Source organism: Triturus cristatus, chromosome 6, assembly GCF_964204655.1.
Source record: "Triturus cristatus chromosome 6, aTriCri1.1, whole genome shotgun sequence".
NCBI lineage: Eukaryota > Metazoa > Chordata > Amphibia > Caudata > Salamandridae > Triturus > Triturus cristatus.
Window position 1 is genome coordinate 359,302,899 of NC_140589.1, and position 17,486 is coordinate 359,320,384.

Below are 17,486 nucleotides of genomic sequence, written 5' to 3' on the forward strand. Positions count from 1 at the left end.
AATCTCATTGGTCTTTTAACAACCAGGTGCAGGATAGCTCAGCAGTTTCAGAGCAAAGTTATGGCTACTCATAGTCAGTGACCCAATCCTGGGAGGGGTTTTGAACCTTTGTGGTAGACTCAAGCAGTGACAAAATAATGTGTAGCTCAGCCATAATTTCTATCCATTTCTTTCCTCAAACTCTGTAGTCAAAACAGCACAAACTCTCTCTCAAAGATATGTGGAAACAGTTTCTTTGTGAACCAATTTGTCTTGTCTTTGTCTGGGCAGCAGCAACAGTGTGATCCTGGACAGACTGCCTTCTATTCAAGTCCCAATCATCATGGAAGCACTGGCGACTGCTGGAGTTTTCCTCAGTCCAAGAGTCGTGTGTTGACTCTAAGAACAATATCTAAGCTTACTGTCTCTGCCTGAGTCCTTACCCTAACATGTTTGCAGAGATTAAAAGAATGCAAAAGGATCATTTATAGAACCAATGCTAGCTAACCAGCAAGCCAGAATATGTGCAACAATTAACTCTGGAGTTACGTAATCTACTGTAAATGTTGTACACGTTCTTTCAGGTATAGTTCAATCCCAAAACAGTCAACATCCAGTGGTGAGTACAATGTGTTTTTCTCCATGCTAATGGCTATCATTATAAAATAATGCTGAGGACCTGATTATGAGCCAGGGGGAGCTGTATGTGGAGATTTGAGGTGCCTGGAAATTCTGTTTATGGCCAGTATCTCTGCATAACACATTTGCTCTTACAAGTTAATACCCTTAGTATGGATTGTGCTGGTCCAGATTTACAACCTATTCACCGAAGGGTATAACCGTCTGCAGCACTTTGGGGGGTGGACAGGGAAGAAAGTGTGGTATTGTGGGAAGTAGAGAATGTTACCTGGTGGGGGGAAGCAATACATGCACCAAGTCTGTATGCAATTATATATATTTCTCTATTGAACAGAGTGCATTATATGTTATCCCTATGCCTTAGTTAAGGAGCAAGAGGAGCCAGTAAGTGGATAGGGGCAGTAATGCAACCCTTTCCCAAAGTAATATTAATAGCTAGCTTTTCCAGTCGTAAAAACCGGGTCTGACATAAACACAAGACCATTGATTATAGTGTGAAGCAAAGTTCCATTTAAGAACTGTGATGCACGCTACTTGTTTTACGGGATTAGGTATATTTTACTGATTCCTGTCAGCCCTTCAGCCAATCAGGAGTAGTTGCTGGGCTTCTTCTATCCTTAAGATGGCTGAAGCCCAGGAAGTAGGAGAGGAGCAAGCATCACATTCCACGTTTTCAGGTGAGAACAGTGGCTATGTCTTTGGCAACAATCTTTGCCACTATTAACCAAAGTGGAGACCTGTATGAATGGGCTTGATGTAATGAGGTGAATATAAAATGAATGTTTCTGCACTTTTGAAGATATTTTGATCTTTCACAAACACACATCAACCTGGCTACAATGGCATGTCCAGTACAGTGGGAGGTGAAGGAAAAGTGCAAGGCATTGCAGAGGGCAGAACTGGGACTGATACCTTCAAGAACTACAGCTGTTTCAAAGATAAATCACAGTCCTGAGACCACACACATACACAGGGTCAAACTACCCACTAACAGACATAGATGTTATACAGTACAAACAATTTACAATGGATTGGATTGGACATTTGTATGCCCAATTCATTGGTAATAGTTGTAAATGCAATGAAATATTGTGAGATTCTGAAAATATGAATGTAAGAAATTGGAATTAAACACCATTCTCTTAGGAGCTGTGAGTTTAAATCCCACCGCTGCCACCAAGGTATGGAATTGGGTTACTGGTTGAGGGAGGGTGAAAACCTACTCAAGCAGGAACCACAATCCCTCTCAGGGTGAGGCACATGCGTAATCCAAATTAACCTGTGCTCAACCCTCTAGAAGCTTGGCACAGAGTACTCAGACTTAACTTAGAGGCAATGTGTAAAGTATTTATGCAGCACTTCAAACACTAATAAGATGAAAACACAATGCAAGAAAAAACCCACAGCAATTTAGTAAATTAGAGTCAATTTTAATAAATGAATCAATACCAAAACAACAAAAGTCCCATCAGTATAACTGGAGAGAAGTAATTTTAAAGATTTAAGTGAAAGTATCACCAAAAAGAACAGAGCACCAGCTGTGGATATTTGACCGTGCTAAACTAGATGAAGTCACAAGCTCAGGCCAACTGTGATGGAGCGTGGACCAGTTAGAGGGACCCTGTTAGGCCCACTAAACAAGAGTACCTTAAATCCTTGTTGTGCACATTGCAGAGTCCCGCATCAAGGATGCCTTACTAAGAGCAGATTTCTAGGAGTTGTGAAGCTGCGGTACGAGGTCATGCATCATCGTTGAGGATGCTGTTGATGATGGGCTTGTGAAGCGAAGGCCTGTGTTTAGGATACATTGCACAGTGGCGGTTCCTAGGTGGCTGCAGGTGGCAATGCAAAGTCCTTGTACTGTGGAAATTCAAGCAACAGGCTCTCCTGAAACCATGGATAGGTTGGCAGAACAAATGTAGGCCCACCTCCAAGGATCCAGGACTGAAGTGGCACCACTTGGCAGGGAAGGACTAAAAGATGGCAGAATCCAGGTGCCAGGTTGTAGGCTGTTGGAGCCTTCTATTACTGAGGCTCTAGTCAGGACGCCAGCCAACTAGCTCTTGGAGTCCCTCTGGGGTCCTGGGTTCAACAGATGCAGGTGAAATCCAGGTAAGAGGGCAGCAGGTTATAGGTCAGCACAGCAGGAAAGTAGTCCTTAAGAGCAGCAGTCCAGCAGAGTGGCAGTCTTTTCAGCAGCACAGCAATAATTCTCCCTGGCAGAGTCCACATTTCCAGTTGAGTACTGCAGCGTTGGTGTCTGAGGACCAATATTTATACCTGGTGTCCACTTTGAATTGGAGGAAGCTTGTTTAGGATTCCACCCCCCTGAGGTATCAGGCATCCCCTTCCTCCCAATTCTGGCCCTGGCCTGTCTAGGTTCACAATAGACTAGTTAAAGTTCCTTTCTGAGAGCGCCCAGGTACTGTCTTTATGATGTACATGTGTGGTAGGTGACAGCTCCTCGCCCTTAATTACGCCCGTCCTGACAACACACATCTTCCCTTTGTTTCATTGTCTTAGAGCAATATATAAAGATCAACTGCTGGCTATACATAGTCTTGTGAAACAGGGACAGGCTGCAGTTACCAAATGGATAGGAGAGGAAAATGGCAACTTTCTAAAAGTGGCATTTTCAGAATTGTAGTTAAAAATCAGACTTTTCTATTACAATTACTATTCTTTAGATACAAAACTTAAATTGTCTACCTGTTGCCAATTGGAGGATGCCACTTTAGGAGACAGGAAACCATACCATGTTGACCACAAAGAATGAAATTAAGAGCACCTTGGATTAAGTTTACTGCACAAGAGACTTTCAACCTTACACACACACCATTTGTCTGTGAAGCCTACATATGGCTTTGGTTAAAGTCATGACATGTTTATAGAAAGCATTGTCATGTCACATCTGAGCTGTTCAGTCAGAAATATGGGTCACACCCCTCAGGAAAGTAATTGGAAGAATGTTGGTGTACCCCTCAGAGTAAACGGATATTTTACACTCATAATAGTGTATATTTATTCTCATGTATTTCTTTCTTGGGCTTTTTTTTTTACTTTGTGTTCTTTTGTTTCTCCTATTCTATTCACTTTTTTCTTTCTTTATTCTTTCTTTCTATCTTCTTTTCTTCCTTCCCTACTTCCTTTGGTTCTTTCTTCAGTCTTTTGTTTTTTTAGCAAAGGATGGAATCTGCTCTAAACAAAATAACTTGAGAAACAGTCTGGGATATAACCAGTTAATATTTATATGCATTGTATATATGTAATTTTTTTTGCCTAACTACTTTTTATTCTAGTGGAAGAATTGCCCTTGTACCAGCACTAGGAAAGGACAGAAATGTGCCATACAGTGTTAAATATGGTGCATTCTTGTCCCATTTCCTTTCACGCAGCGCAGCTATGTGGCTTGCTGCTTTGCACTGTGTGAAAGATTGAAAAATATGCCCCGTGACATTTATCGAGCTGTTTGTGTCAGAAGCAGCCTAAATCTGTATGTAGTTTCGAAAAAGAAATGCAAGTACGGAACACCTCATCCTCAACTGTAACTTTAAACAGCGAACTTCCAAAACACATATTTTGGAGTCCTGCTTTGAACTTGACATTCATAACTGCCTTTTTGTCTTTGAACAAGATAATTTAAGATACTCTCGTTACAGAGTCCTACCCGTCAGTCAGGCAATTTGGTTCGGTGACAGTTACTCTGGTCCTTGGGTAAGTCAGTCTGCACATCAATGCATTTTTGTTAATGTAATGCTAGCAGAAGGGAGTAAGGTTACAATCATGCTTTTGAAACGCAGACTTCAAAGTTTGCTCCATGTCGAAAAATGCAAACTCTTATCACCGTTCTGATTAAAGCAAGGATAAACATGTCACTGTTAATGGAGCGCTTTATATTGATTGGGGTCTGATTCCATACTGATCTCATTAATCCGAGCTGCTGTGCCCTGGAATCTTGGCTCTGCCCTATAATTGGATGACTTTGTGAATACTTTTACAAAAAAATGTGTTTGTTTGTTGTTGCTGCCTCTGATGCTCTTGCGTGTTTGAAACTGTGCCAGATCGACGCTAGCAACTAAAGTATATCGTTTGACTGCAGGAATAGGCTTAGAAATGCAGGCATTTGGATAACACTGTCACAGAACAAAGATGTATTTTAAATAGTAAAGCTGTGTTTCTTCTTTTGTTGTTTTAAATGCGTGACCTATTTTAGTACATTACTATGCTTTTGCCCTGGCCAGCAAGCTGAAAATTACCCTAGCCTTCCCCCTTTCCCATTACATCTGTTCAGGCTCCATCATTGTAGAAGTTCGCTGCTGTGCATAGATGAGAAGGTGCATGGGTGTTCTCTTCTGCCATGCTTCCATGCTTCTCTATAGCACAGCCGTGCACCCAGGTTAGCGAGGATCAGCAAACTGCTCGACCGTTCTATACATATACTGGAAGTTGTAGCTCTTCTGCTCATGAAAAGGTTCTTATCAACTTGTAACCTTGGAATATTGCTTCACTTTCTTTTAGGAGTATGTATACAGCTCCACTAGGGGACTATATTTATGTGTATGTATATGTCACCCCAAACTTCCTGAGGAGAGGTGGTCAGACCACGCCTCACGTGAAGGGCCAGGCCCTAATTATTATATAAAATGCATGGCAAGTGGATAAGTGAGGCCCTGCTTTTTCTCTGGCAAGATCAAAAGACACATCTCAGCATAACTTCTCTGGACCCAAATGTCTCAATTTCTGGCCATCCCGAGAATTGCAAAAGATACACACTCCCAGTTCCCTGCACCCCAGGACATTTCACCAGCTGGTGAAATCTCTGTGTGAGAAAGGGCAAAAATGGGGTATTACAAAAATAGGGTATTATAGTGAGAATCAGGTGTGGGAAATCCAATTTCTGCTGTCATTGTCCAGCGCGGAACTAACACCCGGCAAAAAAAAATCAGCACTTCGCCACTTGCAGAACTCTGCATAGCGCGGCTGAGTTTTTTGGTCACTTGGAACTCAGCAAACTCCGCCCAGGCGTAAATAAAACATTTATGTTCCATGCTTTAAAAGCATACTCATCACTCTTTGCAGACAGCCAAATACTTCTAGGCTGCAGTGTCCTGAAACTCCTGGAATAAATGTTTTATTCCTACATTTCGTATCTGAATACTAAAATAACAAATACTTTTATTCAAAATTGATTTTACAATTTTTTATCTGTGATTAATTCATGCCCTTACCTTTCTACAAACTATTGCACATTTATATACATTTAAATGCCTCACACATGTTGCATCCCCATTACAAGATGGCTGCCACCCTGCTTGCTGTCCCTTTTTTCTTAATGGACGGCTAAATAAGACCTACTCCACACTATTTATTTACATATGTAAATATACTCACATATACACTTACTACTGCACTTAGCAGTAACAATACTTTTTTTGATTTTCACCATTTTCAGGTGTAAATGTATTTCTGGGTGAAGACATACAATTCTCCACCTGCTAGAACTATTGAGAACTTTTCACATGTAGGCGGTGGTCACCACCAGCAGGGAGAAGATTTCCCTATGGTGAAGTATAGGGAGAAATAAAAAAGTTTAATAACCATTATAAAAAATGCAACAAAATCTTAATGTAAAATATATGTCCAAGAATTTAAAATAAATATTATTAAGAGAACTAAAATAATTATTGGCATGGATGAAAAGACATTCTCTTAAGTTCAATGGAGTCAAAACCGAGGTTGTGATGGTGGCTTTCAGATTTAGGCATCGCTCCATCCATTAGACAGTCAGTTAAAAACGAAGGATAATAGTCTTCCTCTCAAAAACCAATTCAATTTGATTAACTAATGTTTCTACTATCTACAAATTTTAGGTAAAGAACTTCTTCTTTTCGAGGACTCTCTACAGACAATAGTCTGTGTAACTGTGCTCTCCTGTATTGAAACTGCATCTCCCTTTATTTGGAACTCCCCAAAAAATAAATCCAACACATGCAGCAAATTTAAAATCTTTCAGCTATGGCATTGCTCGGCCAGCTTCCATATAGCCCATTTGTTCTCATCTCATTTATTTAAATTGACTCCCTCTAGAGCAGTGTAATGTCTGTAAATCCCTTTGTTTCTGGCAGAGGGCCTTCCACAAACAAGGACCTCTATTAATTCAACCCACACATTCATGCTATGTTCCTTTACCCTTAGGGTGCTTTTTTGTCCATTGGGCCGCCTCGCTCTTGTGGGAGTGCACTCTTGGGAGATCAAGTGCTCTCATTCGCTGGCTGCATCGGGAGAAAAAATTATTGCAGCTTCCATTACAGGACTCCAAAACGTAGGCCCGATTAAGAGTTTGATGGTGCAGCAGTGGGATGGCTCACTACTGCACCACTCCAGCACTGCCAAACATGATTGCAGGCCACACTCCAGATTACGAATATTCTTGTTGTCTGGCGGGTGGTCCTTTCACATTTCCACAGCAGTGCCGTTGAAAAAGGCACCATAATGGGAATGCCAAAGCTAGCAAGCCCCTCCATGGTTTGGAATATTAAGTCCATGCTGTGCAGGAACTGGGCATGCATGCAGACAGGGGGGCACACCATGTGCTCCCTGAATGCATATTCTTGGCCGGAGGAAGCAGCAGACCCTGTAGGGCCTCCTTTGTTTCCTCATTGCTAGCAAGTTCATGGTGTGAACACCGCCATGAGATTGCTGGAAGTAAGGGAACTCAAAATATGCTTGGGGGCTGCAGCGGCCCTGCCAAGCATATTGCCAGGGATCGTGGCAGTTGTGGTGGTCCCAAAATGGTCGACTGTCATACTTGTAATATGGCAGCCGAACCACTGGTGCGATGGTCCCTGACTGCCACTGTACCCCGTCCACAGGTTCGGCAGTTCAATGGACCGCCAAACTAATAACCAGGCCCTTAGTCCCCTATCCTGAGTTTTGTTTAAAAGAAAAAGGTAAAACGGAGCACCCTGCTCCCTAGACCTTGTGAGGGACACCCCCAGAGCCAAAAGAAAACATAATTGTTTTATTATGCCTCGAACTCCCAGGAGCCCTGTGGCGCTCCTATGAGATCGTGGGTTAAAAAAAGAGAAAAACGTTGCACGGCATGCTTGTTTTTTTTAATATAAGGCCCCCATGGTTGGCCAGGGCCCGGGGGTCTTCATTATCAAAATAATTGGGGAGGGGGCATGAGTTGGGCCCCCTCCCTGAGCTTCTCTTGGGCACCAGAGACCCAACACACCGTGGCTGAATACACATTAACGGGAAGTGGTATGCTGCCTCTATTGGGCCCAAAGACCCCATTCACAATACTAAACACTGTCCTGAGGAGAATACCCCTAGGACACTGTGGGTTCCTGCCCAGGAAAGTGCAGGTATACCCTGCCCACACTCCCCCGGGCAAAGAACTAAAAATTGCCCCTGCGCGGTGAGAGCAGTTAGAATTTCTGCTCACGCCTAGGTGGGAGCAAAAAGAAAGTGCTGGATCCCAGCAGCACGTAGTGTGTTGCTAGCAGGGGAACTGGCAGGGGCCGTGGGTACTGCAGGGTTCCCCGTGGCCCCCCAAAGGAGCTAGCAGTGTGGGTGCACCAAATGGCACTGGAGTACCCACCTACAATTTAGAAAATGGCCAGTCCCACAGATTCCAAAATAAAAAAATATTTTTGGGTACCTGGATGGGCACTGACTGGGGCATCCACAAAATAAAAAATATAGCGGCTCCTGTATGCACTATCGGGCCTATTTATGAAAATGTCATGGTGCAATTCACCTTGCTGCGCTGCACTGCTTGACAGGGAAAGGACAAGAATGCCCCATATTTAACCTCTTCAATGCCCCGCCCTTTCCCCGCCCTGTGCCGGGCGTTGAATTAGCGGGCGGGGTTCATGACGAGATAGTCTCGTCATGGGCACAGCGCAACCGCGCTCCATGATGAGACTATCTCGTCATGGGCACTGAAGGGGTTAAGGCAATATGGCGCATACCTATCCTTTAACATTTGCTGGCACAGAATGGACTGCTTAGCACCAACACAGGCACCGTTGCACAAAGGTGCAAGGATACCTGCGTTGCCTCCAGGATAGTTTTTTGCAGGAAGGGGCACATGTTAGTATTTTGAAAATGTAGTAATGTGACATAGTTGCATGTGATCTTTACAATCCAACAAATGACATATTCTGAGTGCTTATAAGTTGAAAGGTTTAATAGAATATTGAGTTCCCTTATGAAATGTATATTTCCTTTACTTTATATTCTGCATATTTTAAAATAATGTTATCATAGGCCTGCCCTTTTCCTACTTTGCTTTGTCTTACACTCGCGAGAAGTTTCCCTAAACTTACAATTTGAAGAAAAACTGTGTGCTACTGGAAGAGTTCTAACTTGCTTACAAGGGCTATTGCAACATAAGTTGATACTTGGAGAACATCTGCTATGGGAAACTGTCCTCTGAAACTCACTCATGTGTCCGTTACTAAAAGATCATTGTTTAGAGGTTGACATATATTGGATGATCTGACAAATTATGTGATCAGTACCACCTCTTGCTATAAAATGTGTCTTCCATTATGCAGTGTGACAATCCTCTTATACAAACTGACCAATGGAATGAGCGGTCTAACACAATGAGGTGACCAATGAAGTGTCAGCCTGGAACTGGAGGATATATTATACTTTGAGTTGACAGATTTCAAAGACTTCTGAGACTTCTAGGACTTCTAAAATATCTACTTCTTCTGACTGTCTGTCTTTACGACAGAACCCAGACTATTCTTTGGGAACTTTTGCAGACCTTATCTGTTCTTTCCCGGCTGGCACATACGCTGTGTGTGCCATACTTGGACTCTTTCCTGATGGGACACTGCACATGAGCTGCCATTGTTCATGTCCTTGCTTAACTCTCTAAATCCCTTTCCATTTTATTGCAAGTCTAACTCTAACTAATTAGACTGTCCTTCAATCTTTATATCTTAAATGTTTATAAATGCTGTATTGCCCTTTTGTAATCTTTGATAAATGTACCTTTAACTAAAATATAGATTCTGTTTATCATAAGTTGTCTCCTCAATGTGATTGTTCATTCCAATGGAATTATTAATGACAGAGAGTCATCAGATAGAGAAATTTCTGAGCATCAGGTACTAATGTTATTATTTTGATTGCCTTAACAGAACTATTATTATATATGATTTTGTGCTGGCTAAATGTCTTTAGAAGGTTTGGGCTAGCAGCGATGATCCTTTACTTACATAGTTTGCTGTTAAGAGTTATATGCATGGATTTTTTGCAAATCGGTTATCCAATTCCTGATCATCATTAAATATACCATACGTCAAATCTCCTATATCCAACCCCTTAGAGGCACAATACAAGACCCATCTGAGGATCAAATGAGTGCCAGGTAGCTAAGTCATACGAGAGAGATAATGGAAATAAGATATCAGGGATTTAAATTATAAAGAAATTAGCCCAGTATCCACTTCAGCAACTCTATAGTTTAACAACATAAATAAGATATTCAGCATGCTAGAGGTTATTTTTGGTGCGAACGCTCAATTCATGTTTCACATATTATCATGAAATAGCTAAAACACACAAAAATGGGCAATATTCCATATAATATTTCTCTTCATTAAAATATATGTGTTGTGCAATTATCTTAAGATCTAGCACCACTCCGTTAACTCTCAGCATGAGCAATTAGCCGTATTAGTACATGCTTATTTATAGTCTTCAATAAAAAAAACATTGTTATGACACCCTCACCTCTATATATAAACAAATTATGCAGCCTACTTACATACGGCATTTTGTGGTAAGTAAAGTAGTACTACAGTCATACTTCTACAATGCTACAAAATGCTAATCACTAACGTATCGGTGGAGATTGCAGCCTCTCTTATCTTTTCTCCGTGGAGATCTCCACCATGGTCCACACCTGTAAGCCTACATTTTATTGATAAATCTGGGAGATGCAAGGGGAAGTGGCTAGAAAATCCAGAAAACTTATTGAAATATTGGAAGTGTTTATGGAACTGAATGGAGAGTTTAAGGAGGGGAATGGTTCCACAAACACCCACTCGCAAAAGAGTAAGCCCATTGCTGTTCAGAAATAATACATTGGATTTACAAATGATATTAAATGAAACATTTAAACTTTCATAAAAAATAACAATAATTTAAATTAATTCCACACATAACTTTGAAAAACATGTATCACATAATAAATACAATAAAAATATTACTGTGGATGGGATTTTAAAAATTATTCTTTAAGAAATATTATATATAAATTAAATGTATATATTTTACTTAATTATTTAATATACATTTCATTTAATAAGTAAATGTGCCTAGCTTATTATGTTAATATTTCAAGGTATATGTTAAATATTTAAAAATATTATACATTTCTATTTTATATTTATATTTTAGCATTTTAATTATTGCTTTGAAGAGTAATACACTCAAATATTTTTTCCTATACTTTCCAATAGAGAGATCTCACACCACAGTGGCAGTCTTCATCTATGTTTGAAATGTTGCTAGTAATAACTTTAGTCTTGTAAATCCTGTTGGAGGATGCTCCACCCTGAGGTGGAAACATGCAAATCTACACTTAGATTTAGGTCCACACATGAAATGGTGAATAGCAAAAAAGTAAAGATTTACACCTTGGTGCAGTAGAGTTGTACACATGAGGAAATATACACATTGTACATTTACCTTTGTGAATCAGGTCCTATATGTTTTAGCAGTGGATATCTTTAATTATACCAAATTACACAGTGTCTAAAATGACCATATCCAATATATTCTGATAATCACTAAAAACACATCTGTTTTCTATATGTTCAAGAATGCACCCATGCATTCTTGGCATAGCTCTCAATCAGAAATCTTTCTTCTCAGTCTCTTTTTTGCAGCTGAAAGCTAACTAGATCATTAACAGTTATTTCTGGGAATGATGGCCTGTCCTCCTCCATCATTGTGAGGATAGTCCCCAAGAAGCATTAAAGATACAAGATTCTATTCTTTGATGCACTGCCACTAATTCACTTAGAGGAAGCAAAAAAACAATCAGGAAATTACAAAAATACAGGAGAAAGCTCAAAACTCCTGAAGACTTAGAAGATGTCACAATGAAAAATATTTTGGCCTTTCCCATATTTACCATCGAAATACACCAGATCACCTCACACCATCAGAATGACATGTATCATTTAAATACATTCTGGACTTGTAAATTATAGTTATGGATAAGTACACTTCAGAGGAGCAGTTATAGGCACCAAGAGCAAAGCTAACCTTCTCGTGTAAACTCTGAAAAAAGTCAAGGATAATATCATGTTCTTTTTTGTTGCCAAGTATTGAGACTCTGGAGTAGAACTACAACTCAATCCTAACATGCCATCATTGCAGAAAACCTTAAATAAGCATCTGTTCAAAAACACCTCTGTGTACAACTCAGATCCTTCCCCTTCATGTGTCTTGCAGCCAAATTCTGCAGGCTTTTTTAACTTCTTAACTTTGTTCTATGTATTAAATGTATCTAGTTTATTATGTCTCCCTTAATGACCCAAATGATAGTTTGTGCTATGTTTGCTATGTTGAGACACACTCCATTACCTTTGTGGCTACATCTGAACAATATAAATGTAATACATAAATGAATAAGTCTTCAACTAAGTAGTCTCAGCTAAGGGTTGATAAGGACACAGGTATTTTCTGTTTGTGTCTTTAAGGGCCTGGGATAGCTGTCAAAGGGTTAGAACCACTGAGTATCTCACCTCTCATTGTGCTATGCATTCAAACACGTGCATCCTCACCACAAATTGGTACAGATCACAGCAATGATTTCCACTATGTCACCTCACAGTCCACAAACTGCCATCACATGCTCCATCAATCCAAACAGTCTCCATATTTCACTCATAATCATGCACAGTAAATACACTGATCACACCCTCCATTTCATGCCCATCAGTTTTGACTCAGCAGTCCTGCCTTCTGCCAAAGAAAATTGGTTGGTTTGATTACCACCAATAAGTTGATGATATCATAATTACAGAAACTTGGCCTGCCTTTACTTCTAGCCATAATTGTATTGTCCTAATCCTGCTATACCACAGCATGCAACATGTCAAACGATGGAACCAGATAGGAGAGGTTATTAGAATCATCTTTAGAGCCTCTAGGTTCTGTAAACCCTACCAACAAGCACAACTCAGACCGTACAAATGTTCTGATCTGCCACATCTTTCTGACTGCAACATAACCTCTCATAATTCACTTCATTTACCAACCACCTGACTTAAGCTCATCATTCAATGCTGAGATTACTGATGTCATCATAACAGACCTCTTTGTTTTTATCAGTATAATCTCTCCATTTATGTCAACCTCCCATGATTTGCTACTAAAATAATCATGAAGAATGTTGTTTTTTGACCTTCTAGATAAAATTGGTGTAGCAAATACGTCACACAACTAACCAACATGAAAGGAATCATCCTAGTACATGTATATCCAGCATGACCTGCCACTCCACTATGCACATCAACTGGATTGCTCAAGCTGCCACCTCCATCAACCTGTCCTAAAACATCATGCAAGCCGTATCCTGAGAAAAACACCAATCTTGAACATTGTCATTGCTTCTTTCATGCAAGGTATATTTCTGGATGCACTCACTACTGTACATAGTCCTGCTCAACCTCCTCACAGTATTCGATGCATTTCTTCACCAAGAACGGCTTGATAATGTGTAATACCAAAGATCCCCTACAGAGCGCAGCTGGTACAAATGTCTGTAGAACAGTGTCAGACCCTAAGCTGCGAGGTCTTTCAAAGCACTATGGAGCCATTTTTCATGGCATTCATGGAGCCAAAGGGAGTTTTATGGCTATCAAAGATATAACCATCCACTAGTGCTCAGATGACATCCAGTTAAAGCTACAGTCACACCCTGGCAAGACGTTATCTGGTTGAAGATGATCCTTGATACATTCCATGGCTGGTTGTCCAAGGTCTATCTCAAAAACATCCTAACCAAAATGAAGTTTGTATATCTAATGAATCCTAGGGCTCCTTATACATATCGCACACAAAACAAAGCCCACCAGGCACCAACTGTTTATTTCCAATGTGATATTAATTCTCCAAGGTGATGACTTCTGCTGGATTGTCCAAGCAGAGGTCTTGCCTCATCTTGATGAAGGTAATACATAATTTAATCATCCCCTACTCATTTTTTCAAATCTACCAACCGCACTGCCTATTGCTATTAACGGGACGCCTCACCTCCCTCACCTACCCCAGCTTACAGCAATGAGGTACTAGCCTCTCTTGAAATTCCTTTTGCTAAATACACCCACAGTGACAGTCACAAAACTGAATTAACATTGATTATAGAAATTTAAATAAAGATTTAAAGTGATATTATTGTTCTGTCAGAGATATGGCTATGTGACTCTTCTGAAACTGTCATTGATATTGGCATGCCTCTGATGATAAAACACTGGACCACATTGTCTACCATGTGGTGGCCTTTCAAAGGTTTTTTTTTAAAGATAATCTACAATTATTCTTCTTGATGCTCACCCTCTTCATTCTGCCAAAACTGCTATTTCAAATGTCCCACTTTATCTCCTTTTTTAACTCCTTATTTATCACAGCTGGACCTCTGACCCTAATTTTAGAAATACATTAACCAAACACATTATTATTATTCTAATTCTAGTTATAATTAGTATTATTATTATTAGTATTATATTATTGCACCACTTATCCTTTAAATTAATAATCTTAGGGGAATTTAACTTCTGTATCGATCACCAAGAGAAGCCTGACACCATGCTTCCTAGTGATTTAATTTTTTTGTAGGCCTCAGTTGTAAGTCTCCTATCCACCTGACTGGACATAATCTTGTTCCAATTTGTTCTCAGAATCTCTGATCTATACTTAAGAACCTATTCCCATATTACCTAGGAGCTCTTTTTAGCTACGTTTCTGTTTTTAAGCAGTCTGATCCCTCTTCCACTAATGTCTGTGCTCTTTAAAGGCAATCTTGAGCCTTGATTTTGGCTACAAGCCTGACCAATTTTCTCTCTCCACCCCTATGTGTGTCTCAAACAACTCTGTTGTGCTAGAGAACATTAAAATGTTCCACTCTTTGATGCAATCTGCCTTTTACATCATCACACAGGGAAGGATTTCTTGCTCTCAGTGCTCCTCTCAACCTATTAATGTTCACTACTGTGAGGCCTACCTCCTTCAAAGGATAACATTGGGTTAACCTATTACATTTAATAAGTGCTACATTTTGAAAGGGAGTAGGTATGAAGGTCATGTTTTGTGTCTGAGGAATTGTAATTTAAAATCCTCTTAATGGTAAAATTAGGTTTTAAGTCACATTTCTAAAATGACACTTTTAGAAAATGGCATTTTCCTACCCTAATCATTTGATGACTCTGTTCCTTGGTCACATGAGTAGGTGTGAGTGGCAGTTGGCCTTTGTATATTCCAATTCCTATGTGAAACATGTCGACCATTCGTCACACTTTGGTCAAAACATGTTAGTGTTATTTTAATCTTGAGACTGGGAAAACACATTAAAGAATTTGAGGGATGCCACGTGGACTCATTTTTATATATTTTTGCATAGAGAAGAAGGAATTAAGTCTCATACTCTGAATATCTCATACAATTGAGTGCAGGATATTCATGGAACAATTGAGAGTTTGATTAGTTCATCACATACACCCATTATAGACAGAGACACACACACTATGGACTCAATTACAGGTCTGGTGGTTCACGGACCACCAAACTCGCGGGGGCACGTCATTGGGAGTCTTCTGACTGTCCTATTACAGTTAGGGTGGTCGGACTGCCATTTCCCCACAGCAGCTGCCAGGAAACTGAAGTTCCCTAGCAGAGTTCCAGCTGTCTTGAGGCCGCAATGTAATTAGTGGGACCACTGTGGTACTGCCAAGCATATTACAAGTTTCCTCTCCGCCACGGCGGTTCCTACTCCATTAAAAAAAACATGGCAGAGAGGAAACAAGTGGGCCATACAGGGCCCCCTGTTCATCAGGGCCATGGGGTGCAGGCAGGGGCACACAACACTTGACCCCTGGTGTGCATGCACCCCATTTCCTGCGTAGTGCCCATATGAATGTCAAAAAAAGACTGCCTCATAATCTGGCAGGCAGCCCGACCACAGGATTGACGGTGAGGTGGCATGGTGGACCTGGTGCCACACCACCAAACTCATAATCTAGCATTTTATGGGTTTTCTATCCTTAATAGGAAAGTGCCAATGATGATAGAACAAGCTAGTTGGTAAGTACTAGCCAACGTGCTCTTGGTAGTTGCTTCCGTGAGGCACTTCAAATATATTTTTATGAATATTCACTTGCTGTGAGGTGCTGTGTCCCTTGACACCCTTGTAGGCAGGCAGGTTCTTTAGAATTGGCTACACCACAGGTGCTTTGTGGCATTTAATTAATAGGAATTTTTGGTGTGTGGTATTTGACATAGGGGTTTTATTTTTTCTGAGTTAGTCTTGAGCGGAGGGCGGTCCTTTGTCTTGTTGTCCCTCTATAGGTACTCTGTTTCTGTTCCTTATATATTCCTCCCAAACAGTTACAAAATAGACAGATTATGTGTACTTTGATGGGACATCTCAGACAGGATGAGGAGGGAGCAGAGATGTAAGCAGCCTCATTTGCACTTCAATAGGCTGTGCCCTGCTGTCACACAAAAACTTCTAACTCACCTTTTGAGCCTGTAGCTAGGCTGGAGTCAGGGCAGGGAGGCAGGAGATTCCAGACTCTTTTGTTAGAGGAAGCCTCCAGAAATGTTTTCCACTTTGGAATGGTCACCAGGTGTAAAAATTGGACCTATAACTAAAAAAGGGGGGAATGAAGAGCTTAATTTTTATAGAAGTCCTACACCTATGCTCCTCCAAAAATAAACTAAATAGTTATCATGGTCGGGGTAGTTCCTCACTGGTCACAAGTGGTGGAACCACATAGCTGTTACTACTGTCGCGTCGGAGATCTGAACATCAGATCTTGATGCCCTCACACACCTGCCATACTTCATCATTGGGCATACCTTGTCTGGATGGCGCTGCAATGACTGATGGGCCTAGGGGCTCTTTGTCAGAGATCTTTTATTCCGATAACTCTGGTTAGGTGAGTGCACTGCAAGAATGTGATAATTGCTAAGTGAGGGGTATCTAAAATAGGCTCTGTTACCCTCTAAACAAATGTTATAGGGAAGGGGTACCAGGATTAAGTAAAAACCATGGTGCTGTTGTGTGGTCGCAATGTACCAAGATAGCGGTTAACAGCGTCAGGTCAACATGTTTCATGCCTAGAGAGCCCAGGGATTGGGTAGCACCTCGTCAGGACTACATTTAGTGACTTGGCACCCCCATAGGGGCATGAGACCTCCCTTCTAATAAGTTATGGTCACTCAATGTTAATGATACTGCACCTGGATGGTTGCAGCACAGCAATTCCACCTAAAAGAAAAAGAGACAAAAGGTGGAAAAGCACATGCGACAGAATGTTAAAAATATGTACCAGTATCCAGCATAAAAATTGGACCCTCAGACCCACTCTTCAGTTCATTTTCTGGACCTGGGGAAGGACTCTCAGAGGACTGCCTGTTCCTGTTGCCTACTGTGTACTTCAGAAGACTGCTTTCTGGCACAAAGAAGGACTGCTTGATTCATGATCTGAGCACCCAGAGGCGAGCCCTGCTTTTTGAGCCCTGCTCTTCTACTTATACCCAGGACTTCCTGAGTGACCCCAGGGGCTAGTTGGCTGGCCGCCTGATCAGAGCCTCAGGGACAGAAAAGG